This window comes from Galeopterus variegatus, unplaced genomic scaffold (assembly GCF_000696425.1).
Source record: "Galeopterus variegatus unplaced genomic scaffold, G_variegatus-3.0.2 Scaffold982, whole genome shotgun sequence".
NCBI lineage: Eukaryota > Metazoa > Chordata > Mammalia > Dermoptera > Cynocephalidae > Galeopterus > Galeopterus variegatus.
This window is the reverse complement of record NW_007727093.1, coordinates 246,350-258,872: the sequence shown is the minus strand read 5'-3', so window position 1 is coordinate 258,872 and position 12,523 is coordinate 246,350.

The following is a 12,523-nucleotide window of genomic DNA, read 5'->3' as shown; positions in this document are numbered from 1 at the left end:
AAAACCTTCTCAGGTTACCAGCCATTAAACTTGCCATTTAGGCTACCACTGGGAGCCACCGCATCCTAACTGATACCCTATATCAATAGCACATAAAAATCTCAGCAAACACATTCCACAGAAAGCCCTGGGAAATTCTCATGAACGCTAAGCCAGCGGTTTTTCTTCAACCAGCTGTCAGATTTTCACATTCTTAATGGTTTCGGTTTTATTAATTAGTTTCCATCTGATTCCTTCTATGGCTGGACACACAGACCTGTGTCTATAGTGGCCACTGCTTGAAGGCTTGTTCAGCAATTGCTTTCCTTTGTGGGGAGGGTCACATCTGACCTCAGTGGATACAGGTAGATACACATGATGAAGAAAAGGAATCTTAATTACAAATAGGCATAAACAACAACAACAAAAAGTGAAAATCTGCCTGACCCCTTGATAATACTAAAGTAATACTAAAGTAAAGTGAAGGTAATAAAGTTGACATCTCCCAGGGAAGTCATGAGAAGAAACTAATAAAAGATGGCTGGGAGTCCTTCAGATTTGCAAAGTCCTAATTAAATGCTAAGGATCAGTAATAAGAACCTTAGATTATGCACAGAGTTCCTTGATCCCTGAGACTTCAAAATGATGATGGAACTAATCCTCTGATAGTATAATGCAGTGTAGAAATCTAAGTGCCACTAGCCGTTCACCAACAGAGACTATGGAACAGAGAGAATTTAAGACTGATTTCATAAAAATTAAAGACTTGTATATGTACATTAAGAAAGATAAAAATATCTCCCCGCCCTCCCCCCAGATTGTGTAACCCTATGATTAGGCGTTTTAAATTTCTGCACAGGTACTGACCAGAGGTAAAAGGTAACTGTGTTCTTCTTGTATTGAGATCTGGAAAATACGTTGAAGCTAAAGGCCTGGTGACACAGTGCAGTTCAAATTCTATGCATGATCTAAAAATGATTTACTTGTGTTTAATACAAAGCAGTCAAAGCCATAAAGATGATGAAGCCGTTAGAGACGATAAGGGGACGAGTCCTGACGCAGATGAAGGGGACATGAGGGGTAAAACCTAAAAGGCCAAACACATTTGGGAAGATGACTCAGGCACAGCATTATGTGAAGAGTAATATTCTCAAGAGAGATAAGAGAATTTATGCCCGCTGTTTTGAAACTGAAGGCAGAAGGACAGCTGTCTTTAACTCAGGGTCATCACCTTAGCTGTATCAAATCTTCTTGTCCAGCTCCCCACTCAAACCCCTTTCACCCACTTATCTGTTGCGCAAAAATCCTTGCAAGTCTTCACAATGCTGATGACAAGAGATGAAATAATTTTACAACTGATATTTCCCATCTGTTTCCCAAACTACTGTATAAACTCCCTGTGAACACAGACCAGCAGTATCTGTAGGGATAAGGAATATCTGGCAAATTGTAGACCCAGTAAATCTAAATGGGATGAATACTTCGCAAGCTCTTCAAATGCCCCTTTCTGCCACATCTGCTAGGAGTACTACACTTGTACTCTTCCCCTCACTAGGTCAGCAGTTAGCCCCTTCAACAAGTCAAAGTAGCGTCAGCTGACGTTTATCAAGCTCTTACTCTGTGCCAGGCATTGCGCTAAACCCTGCCCATGAATTATTTCACTTGATGCTCATAACAACCCTCTGAAACAAGTTCTAATTTGTTAAATTCCATTTTACAGATGAGAAAGCTGAGGTGCAGACACAAAGTGACTAACCCTAAGTCCTAGGGCTAGCAAATGGTAGAGCAGGGAGCCGTACCGAGGGGAACCCAGGTGCATCTGACCCCACAGCTCACGCCTTAACCGCATCACCCCCTGGGCCTGTGCAGAATCCCTGACGTGAAATGCTGGATATGGAGCCCAAGCTGACCTGAGTCCTGTGCGGGCTTTCACAGTTAACGCATCCTGCAAGCTCATGGGGACCCCCCAGTTACCGGAGGAAAGGGAGAAGGTGCCCCATCTCTTCTCTGAGGTGGTGATGAAGGTTAACATTCCCACGTTGGAAATCTGACTCCTAGATTTGGCTCTTCCACCAGTTCTCTGCGTGACCCTGGGCAACTTGCTAAAACTCTCTGATCCTGTTTCTTCTTCCCTAAAAAGAAAATGAAAACCATCACCACCACCACCACGGTGAAATAAATAATACATTTATTATTTCTTCTAGTCTGGGCACTTTCAAGGTTTGCCATCTACGCCTCAGGATAATCTTCTGAGATAGTTACTAGTATTATCACAAGCTCCTCAGAGATGAGGAAGAAAGCTCAGAGGTTAAGAAAGTTGCCCTCAAATTATGTAAGTCATAAGAGATTGAGCTGCATCCAGGGCTTGAAGCCAGGTCTGTACGGCTCGTAACAACAATGTATAACGCCTCCCACTAGGGTGGGGCAATGAGGTGCTCGCTCAGGTCACTGCCTTACCACTTTCACAATTTGTCATATGCGGTACAATGGTTACTCACCTTTTATTACAAAGATAATCATTTTAAATGGGAACCTCACATTGCCACTTTAAATGGGAAACCAGAATCATTCTGATGTCAGAGGTAGGGTCAAGGCTAGAGGGGCCCAATATTTGGCCTCAACCCACCCAGTCCTCTTACCAGGTTCTTGACTCCACCACAGGAAAGAATTCAAGAGCAGAGTCACAGTAGAAAGTGAGAACAGGTTTAATATAACAGATAAGAAATACAGGTTCCATGGAGAGAGTGTGGCCTAGCTCCAGAAATTGAGCAGGGCCCACACCAAATTTAACACAAAGGTAAGTTCAGATATCAGTACAGACATCAAGTCTAACACAAAAAGCAAGAAACACATACTTAAAGTTCAGTACAGAGTGCTGACTGGCTCAAGAGTGAGCAGCCACCTGCTGAACGTAAGTCTGGTATAAAGTAAAGAATACACACCTCAGCCAGCAAGGTACAGGCTGCCTCCTGGAAAGTGAGCAATAACCCCGCCTTGGCCTGGGATTCTGCTTTTACAGCTTCTCTAATGAGTATTCAATTAAGGGGGTGGTTCCCAGTTTTTTAACATTAGTCTTGCATATGCTCAGTTGGGCTCTTCCTAGACCATGTTCATTGGTCAGACCCTATCACAGGGTAGGATCTGTGATCCTACCAGACATATTCAAGAATGTTCTGTGCTCTCCCACCTCTGGTGGAAGGTCACTCAGCTACCAGGGTTATACAACCCTTCTCTACTGAGCTTGCCCCCACACTGGATTTGCATAAGCCACCCCCTTTGTTCCCATTTCCCCTCTTGCTGGTGCTGAAAATAGGTCTAAGGGCAACAGCAGCTTCTCTAGGGGAGGGCCCAGAGGAGGGGCTTGAGGCCTCGGGGAGTGGCTCCAAACCCAGAGGCGTGTCCTCAAACCCCAGCGCAGGGAAACTGAGCTCCTCCTGTACCGATTTGTCATAGAGAGATGGTAATCTTTCCCCGAAGTGCGCTGAAAACGAGAGACAGGCATCAAGTTTAGCTAGAAGCTGTTGAAAGCTCCCAGCTTGGGGCCTGCTGTCTTAAAAAAAAAAAAAAAAAAGAAAGAAAGAAAGCAAAGAGAAAAGAAAAGAGAGCCCAACCAGTGTTTGAGGCATTGGTTTGAGACATTCTAGAAAGCCCAGCTGAGTCCGGGCCCTTGGAAAGAGAAAGAGAGCTGAAAAGGGGATGAATTTTCCCGCCACCAGGGTCAGCGTCCCGCACTACCGACCCCTCCTGGGGGCTGCCACCTGTCGCCCACAGCGGCCCCCCGGCGCGCGCGGCCACAAGAAGCGCGTTCCAGGGCAAGGACTGCCCTCCGACCTCTGCCCGTTCACGGCGGCGACAGACGAGGCGCGAGAGGGCGCGACCAGACATCCCTGGCGGCCCCCGCCCCCGCCAGGGCCCGAGCGGTCGGCCCGGCCCCCTGGAGCCACTTCCGGGCCTCTCTAGGAAGCCGGGAGGTCTCGCGTCTCTATGGTGCGCAGGGTCCTTGTCCCGCGGGCGTCGCAGGTTCACTCCGTGAGTCTCGCCCACGTCCCCAGTCCGCGTGTCCAGCGTGGCGGGAGCCCTTTCAGGGTCACGTCTACTGCTCTTCCCACCTCCAGTTTCTGCCTTTAGGTTTCCGCCTCTTTGTGTGCCCCCAACTCTGAGCATCCTGATAAAGGGGCGCTGCTGAGCACAGTCAGTATTGCTTGGATAAACGTGTTGACCTAAAAAAGAAACTGAGGCCAAATCCATATAGCAAGGATTTATGAGCCAATATGACGATCGCAGCCGGAGAGATGCAGAGTCAGGTCACCCTGAGAAATGCGTTCCAAGGAGGCCAGCAGAGCTTAGCCGTTTAGAATCCCAGAAGGGGAAGGTCACAGGAGAGAGAGAGAAAGGCAGCCGTATGTGATGACTTCATCAGGTTTCTGTTGGTTGTACATGAGGTATAGATTTGGGATCGTTACTAGGTTACATGAGGGTTACAGGAAGAATTTGAGGTTATTTTAGGTTTTCTGTTGCCATTAAGTCTGCTTCTAAGTAAAAACGGTCTGTGATCATGTGTTTCAGGCCAGGTGGAGGTGACTACTGACATCTCAGATCTCTGAAGACAGTGTGATCCAGCTGATCTGGTCCCAGCACATTCCTTTGGTTATCAGATGGATGGAAGGATGGTGGATGAGACTCCCTGAGACAACTGAATATTCACTGTCTGCCTATCTTATTCAGCCTCTGTTATCTCATCTATGTGTGTCCATATGTTCTCCTGTGTCCCTGATTTTCCTTAATTTTTCAAGTTCCACCCATTCTGGTCACTAAGGAGGTAGTGGTGCCAAGACCTACCTTTATTGCCAAAGGAACCAAGGACTTAAAAGCCACGAAAGGAAGGTTGGAATTGTCATTCAGAGCCCTCCCTGAGAGGCCCACCTTTGTATCCTCACCATGAGGGTGATTCTACAGAAAGTTGCAAACTTTGTGCGCGCGCACACACACACACACGCATGTGCTCACACACTCACACGTCCTGGAATCTGGAATGGACCCTGGCTGGGGAGGATTTTATTTTGGTGGCTCAAAGGATGGAGGTTTTGACTTCGTGTGCTGCTCTTGCCAATGAAACTGGTTCCTCATTCAGACTCAAAGAGGCTCTTGTGATTTACAATATTTGTTGCTCAGTTTTCACCAAGAACACAAAGTCACGAGGGCAAACTCAAGGCCTGGGATACAAAAATTAACAAAGGCCAAGTGAAGAAAACCAAGTTCCTGGCATTGGCCTCTCTGATAGGATACTCTGACCTGCCTTCCGGTCTTGTCCTCAGCTGTGATCTGGCCATAAGTCTTAGGAGACTGAGATATTTTTGTACCAAGCAGTCTGAAGGGACAGTTTTGCTGTGGCTGCTCAGGATACATAAAGATTAGAAGAGAAGAGGAAGCGTACTCGGGGGGCTGGGAGACAAGCTATATGCTCTTGAGACCAGCTATGGAAGAAAAGTCCCCTGAGGATGTAGCACAGAAAACAGATTTCCTTGGGGGGAAATCAGAATCTCTTGGGGGATTTCAGGATCCTCTGAGGGATACCCAGATTTAGTGTGTGATAAACATGAGAAGTGGTGAATTTAAATGTTAATATTCTTGTGCCATCAAGGACTCTTTTAAGATATAAGCACTTAGGTTTTTAAAGGAAAATTACAAACTTTATAATTATTTCCTTAGCTTCTACTGCAATTTCGTGAGTTGATTTTGTGAACGTCAGAACAGCAAATCTAAAAAAGGACCAGAGAAAAGAATTGACCTCAGTGTGAGTTTATATGTCAATGTTTGTTTAGTGTTGTTCCCCCCAATAATATATCTTGACAGTGGGCGATTTCAGGAAGATGCGTTTGCTGTCATAATTTCTCACTGGTGTGCAACACTATATATGTTACAAAGCACCTTCACACCATTAGCTCATTAAATTCTCACAGATATTGGTGTTAAGGTTCTTTGGGTTTCAAGTAGTAGAGAGCAGCTTTAGTTAACTTCAGTGAATAAGGGCAAGTTTTAGAATCTCCAAAAGAGTTGAACAGCTGTTGGTGTTTATGGTAAGCAGTGCTAGCTTCTATAACTGTTAGGCCTGCAATGTCGGTGGTTTGGTGCAATAAAAGTGCATTTCTCACTGTCCTGACAGTCCGGTTCAGTCTGCAGGGAGGGGAAGAATGCTCTCTGGTCCACACCATCACTCAAGGACCCAGGCTTCCTTCATCTGTTATTCCATTATCTTCTACATGTGGCCTCCGAGGTCGCCGCAGAAGAAGACGTTAGAACTTGGCTCCCTTCTCCCCCCCAGTTAAAGTCTCTTGCAGCTACTTGAGATTCTTCAGTCCCTTCACAGCACTTAGCCCATCTGAAATTACCTTGCCTATTACTAGAATGAAGGCTCCATGAGGGAAGAGACCTGCTTTACAGACTGGTGCATCTCTGCTGCCTATAATACCGTGTGGCACAGAGAATTTCAGAAGTACTGCCAAATGGGGCTGGTTAGTTAACTCAGTTGGTTAGAGCACAGTGTTATAACACCATTGTCAAGGGTATAGGTCCCTGTAACAGCCAACTGCAAAATAATTTTTTTTTAGATTTAATTTCATGTTTTATTTTAACTTCTCAATATACATTGTAGTTGCTTTTTGTGTCCCTTTACCTTTTCCTCTTTCTGCACGCCCTCTTTCCCCACCCCCCCACTTTATCATACCTGTTCACTTATCTTTACAAGTTTAAGGAATTGTTGTGATTGTTGTGTCTTCTTCCCCCACTACCCTTTATTTTTTTGTATATTTATTTATTTATTTTGAGCTCCCACAAAAAAGAGAGAACATGTGGTATTTCTCTTTCTGTGCCTGACTTGTTTCACTAAATATAATTTTCTCTAAGTCCATCCATGTTGTTGTGAATGGTAGTATTTCATTCTTTAACATTAAATTATTATTTTTAGAAAATTAAAAAAATATTTTAAGAAGTATTACTGAATGAAAGAGCAAGTGAATAAATGCTACATCTTTGGTTGTTCCTGTTCAAAACCACAGGTTTGCAGGTGAGACCTTCTTTTACCCAGTTTGTGTTAGAAATCACTTCTCATATAGTCCGCTATGGCAAGGGGGTTTAAGAATAGCTATTAATATCTCGCAGCTATAAACTGGGGCAATTTGTAGAGAAAGGAAATTTCAAGCTTGGAAGACACTTTAAAACCCTGTTATCTGCAACTGTGGACCAGTAACATCAACATTACTTGGGACCTTATTAGAAATGTTAAGTCTCACTGCTGGGAATATACCCAGAGGAATGGAAATCATCAAGTCGAAGGTATACCTGTTCCCCAATGTTCATTGCAGCACTCTTCACAATAGCCAAGAGTTGGAACCAGCCCAAATGTCCATCATCGTATGAGTGGATACGGAAAATATGTTCTATCTACACAATGGAATACTACTCAGCTATAAAAAAGAATGAAATACTGCCATTTGCAACGACATGGATGGACCTAGAGAGAATTATATTAAGTGAAACAAGTCAGGCACAGAAAGAGAAATACCACATGTTCTCACTTATTGGTGGGAACTAAAAATAAATGAATAAATTCACACACACACACACACACACACAAAACCGGGGGGTGGGGGAAGAACACATAACAATTACAATTCTTTGAAGCTGATACGACAAGCAAACAGAAAGGATATTGTTGGGAGGGAGGGGGAGAGGGAGGGGGGAGGGAGGTTTCAGTGATGGGCCACAATAATCACCCACATTGTATATTGGCAAAATAAAATTAAGAAAAAAAAAAAGTTAAGTCTTGGGTCCCACTCTAGACCTAAAAAATAAAAACCTACATTTTAGCAAAACACCTAAGTAATTCCTATGCACAGTAAAGGTGGAGAAGCACCTAATAGGTGCTTTTATTAAAATAATAAAATAATATTTCATATGATAAGATATGAAATAATAAAATACAATAAAATAATGGCCCTAATAGGTGTTTACCATTATGACCATCTGAGGTGGGTAAGAGAGTCTTTGTAGTAGTCCCACACTGCATCTGGAAACCAAATGAGATTAAGTGACTTGCTGTAGGTCACAGAACTAATAAACGACAGAACTAATATTAAAAGCCAAGGCTTCTGACTCCAAATTCCTCCACACTCCATGCTCTTCCCACTATACTGCTCTATGTCCCGGATAAACCTATTTACTCTCACTAATTAAAAAAATCATAAGGGGAAAATAAATAGGAAAAAATAGAGCTACAACTAAATGGGGTTAATGGTTTCAGGAATTGATTTCTTTTAGACAAGAAACAAGCATTTGTCATTTACACTGCATTTGTTAAAATGTTTTTCCCATTAGATGTTGAAGACCTCTGCAAGGAACAATGAATGCCTCTCTCAGTCCTGATTAAGCTAAGTGTTTAAGTGGTGCTGATTAAAACTACATGTTCTGGGCCGGCCCGGTGGCGCACTCAGTAGAGTGTGGCACTTGGGAGTGCGGCGGCGCTCCTGCCAAGGGTTCGGATCCCATATAGAGACCGGTCTGCTCACTGGCTGAGCGCGGTGTGGGCGCGACACCCAGGGTTGCGATCCCGTTACCGGTCACGAAAAAAGACAAAAAGGAAAACTACATGTTATTTTCAGTATTTTGGCCAAGGGCTGCCTCTTCAGGTCTCAAGCATTTGGAGCTTTCCTTAAAGGGCTTGATGGAGCCTCTGAAATAGTAAAATAGTCTGCCACTTTGTTCTATAGTGTTTTCAGGAACTGAGGAACATGGAAACCAACTATGTTAGTTAGGTATCTTTGGTAGCAAGTCATAGAAATTCATCCCAATACAGGCATATCAAAGGTAGAAATGATTGGCTTCTGTAACTGGAAGTTCAGTAGTTGGATCTCGCATCAGGGCCTCAAACATCAGAGCACTCTCTCCCCACCTCTCAGCTCACCTTACTATTGTTTGGCTGGACCTCTCCCCGTGATAACAAGATGGGATTTGTTGGCAGCCAAAGCTGATAACTTCCTTATACCTTAAATCTGTTTTTCCTGTTAGTTCCAATAAATGTCCCAGGGAAGACTCTGGAACAGTCATGGGTCATGTGACCATCTAGATGATTATTCTCCCTGGGATGATGTATTGGTTTCCTGTTGCTGCTGTAACAAATTACCACCAACTTGGTGGCTTAAAACCACATACATTTACTCTCTTACCATTCTGGAGCCCAGCAGTTGGGATTCACTTCCACTGGGCAAAAGTCAAAGTGTTGGCAGGTCTGGTTCCTTGCGGAAGCTCTAGAGAAGAATTTGTTTTCTTGCCTTTTCCAGCTTCTACATCTGTATTCTTTGAATCCCTTGGCTCATGGTCCTTTCTTCCTCTGAGTCAGTAGCATAGCGACTTGAAATCTCTCTTTGCTTCCATTGTTATCACATGACATTTTCTCTCTTCTGAGTTTGATTTCCCTTTGCCTCCCTCTTATAAGGATATAGATAAAGATACATTAAGGGCCCATGCAGATAATCTAGAATAATCTCTTCAAGACACTTAATTTAATCACATCTCCAAAGTCCCTTTGCCATGTAAGATAACATTCATAGGTTCCAGGGAGTAGAACATGAATATATTTTGGGGCCATTATTCAGCCTAACACAGATGGGATTTAGTCCCACCCAACCACTGGACAGAGAGAGATTATTATAGAACATGTAAGATGTGATTTATCCAAAGGAAGGGACTTTTGGCACACATCAAAGAACCTACTCACTACATCAACCAACAAAACTAACTTGTGCTTTGTAGAAAATTGCTGGTTGTTGCCCCAAATTTGTCATTCCTTCCTTTCTTCCATAATAATGTTGTTTTACTAGAACATGTCCATCCAGGATAAAACCACATTTGCTAGCCTCCCTTGCAGCTAGATGTCCTGTGTGGCTAAGTTTTTGCCAATGGTGTGTGAGTGAAAGTGATGGGTGCAATTTCTGCATCACATGCTTAAAAGGACATTGATTGCCCCCTTTGCTCCCTTCCCATGGACCAAAACTCATCTTAGTTGGTGACTTGTCTTCAAACTTGTAGATGAAGATAGCACCCTTGGGGATACTGGAACAACAAGATGGAAGAAACCTGAATCCCTGAATGACCTTGTAGAGCAGAGCTGTCTAGATTACCTATACTGTTATTAAGGAAACAATATATTTTTAGTTGAAATTTGAATTGAGATAATTGTAGGTTCATACACCACTGTGGGAAATAATATAGAGAGCTCCTGCATATACTTTGCTGAATTTCCCTCAATGATAACATTTTTCCAAATGATAGTATAATATCACAACCAACTTATTGACATTGATAGTATCCACAGATCTTATTCATATTTCTATTTTATTTCTACTCACTTGTGTGTGTGTTTAGATTTTTACAATTTCATCACCTGTAGGTTTGTTTATTTTGCCACTATATTTAGAGGGTTTACTTTTTAATAGTAGCTTAGACTTTATGCTAACAAAGATAGTAGATCCACACGTGCCAAGACGAATGATGTATTAAAAAGCAGAAGATCCTGAAATGCATTCTCCTCACTGGTCTGCAAACTATATCCTTATTAAAGATAATCAGAATTTGTTGGGCACCTGCCATGTACCAAGCATCATGCTAAGTGCTTGTACAATGCAGCGAGAGGTAAGACAATCCCAGGAATGACAACTGCAGTGGTTCCATTTATCATCCAACAAGAGTTCTTTTGTCTACTCCTCATTCCTCTGCAGCAACCTGAACATAAAAGATACTCATCCCCTAATGACTGGATCCTTGAGAAGACATCAGCTCCTGACCTGCTTCTTTTGAACTTTGTTAAGAAAATGAAGCATAAACCCATTATTACATCCTTGTTGTGTGTAGGACCTCCCCTTATGAGTGTGTGTTTCAGAACAGTTTCTGCAAGGAATTCTGGTGAGATTGGATTGTAAGAGATAATCACCATGTGTTAGTTTGAGTTTTCCCAGAAACAGACACCGAGGAAAGGATTCAAGTGCAAATTGTTTCTTTTAGAAGTGATCCCAGGAAATACCAGTAGGGGAGTGTGGAAGTGAGACAGGAAAGGGAAGGAAGCTAGTTATTACTGAGGATCCCAGGACGGTGAGCTCACTCCTTCTGGAGAGACTCTGGAATGCAGTGTGAATGTCTTTCTGAGAGTTACCCTATCTGAGGGGTAAGGCTGCTTGCTATTTACTTAGTAACACCCATTGGTTACTGGTTGAGACCATGTGTGGGGGTGCATTTATTCTCCATCACTTCCAAGCTTCCCAGGACAAAGAAGTGCAAAAGAATTCATTCAGAAGGTGGGCAGGCGTGCAGTGATGTGGTAAGTGTCAGGGGAAGGCAATGGGGCACCAGTAGCATCTCCACACTCCAGGATCCTATGATTCAGTGCCTTTTGAGGGTGTTCTGTACTGCGGTTGTATCCAATGTCTTTCCCGTCCCAGTGGGTTCCTTGGGCACAGCTCCCAAAGTGTCTATTGAGGAAGTTGCATGTAAGATGAATCTTGAAGAACTCAGAGGAGTTTGCCTAAAGAGAAGCAAGGAAAATTTTGGTAGAAGAAATAACAGGGCAAAGACAGAATCAGCACTGGGTGTCACATGTTAGAGGAACGAAGAGGTGTTGACTATGTCTGTGATGGGAAGAAAAAGGAGATAATATTCTGTATACTATTCAGAGTAATCAACCTGAAGGGGAAGGCCTTGTCCATGTATTGGGAGTATCCAATAGGCCATAGAATGGTAGAAGAAGTCTAGAGGAGGGTGAAGGTTTACTTCAGATCCCTGATTCCACACTTTTCCTGAGATACCTTCTGTCTTAGTCAGTTCAGGCAGCTACAACAAATTACCAAAGACTGGAAAACATAAATGTAAACAACAAACATTTATTTCTCACAGTTCTGGAGGCTGGAAGTCTAAGATCAGGGTGCCAGCATGGCTGGGTTCTGGCGAGGGTTCTCCTGCTGGCTGACAGATTGCTGTACTCTTGCTGTGTCCTTACACAGTGGAGAAAGAGCTAGCTAGCTTTCTGGACTTTACATATAAGGGCACTAATTCCATTCATGAGGAGTTCACCCTCATGACCTAATCACCTCCCAAAGGCTCCACCTACTCATACCATCACCTAGGAGGTGAGGATTTCAACATGAATTTTGGGGGACACAAACTTTGAGACCATAGCATCCTCTTCCTCAAAATAAGCATCTTGAGGGAGCAAGATGGCGACGGGTCTGCAGTGAGCGTGCCAGAGGACAGAGAGAGCCTGTGAAGTGTGCGCTGTGCTGCCCGAGTACTATTTGCATTTCCAAGAGCAATAGAAAACAAATAAATCACTGATCAACTAATCTACAACGAAAAAAAGCAATTACAGTCTCAAGGTTTTAGGGCCGATGCAAAAGAAGATTCCTGAGAGCGACACAACTGCGCCGGGAGACCGAGCACCCCAAGGCAACAAAGGCCAGGAAAGACGGCAGCGGTGACACAGAGACGGAGAGGAAGGCGC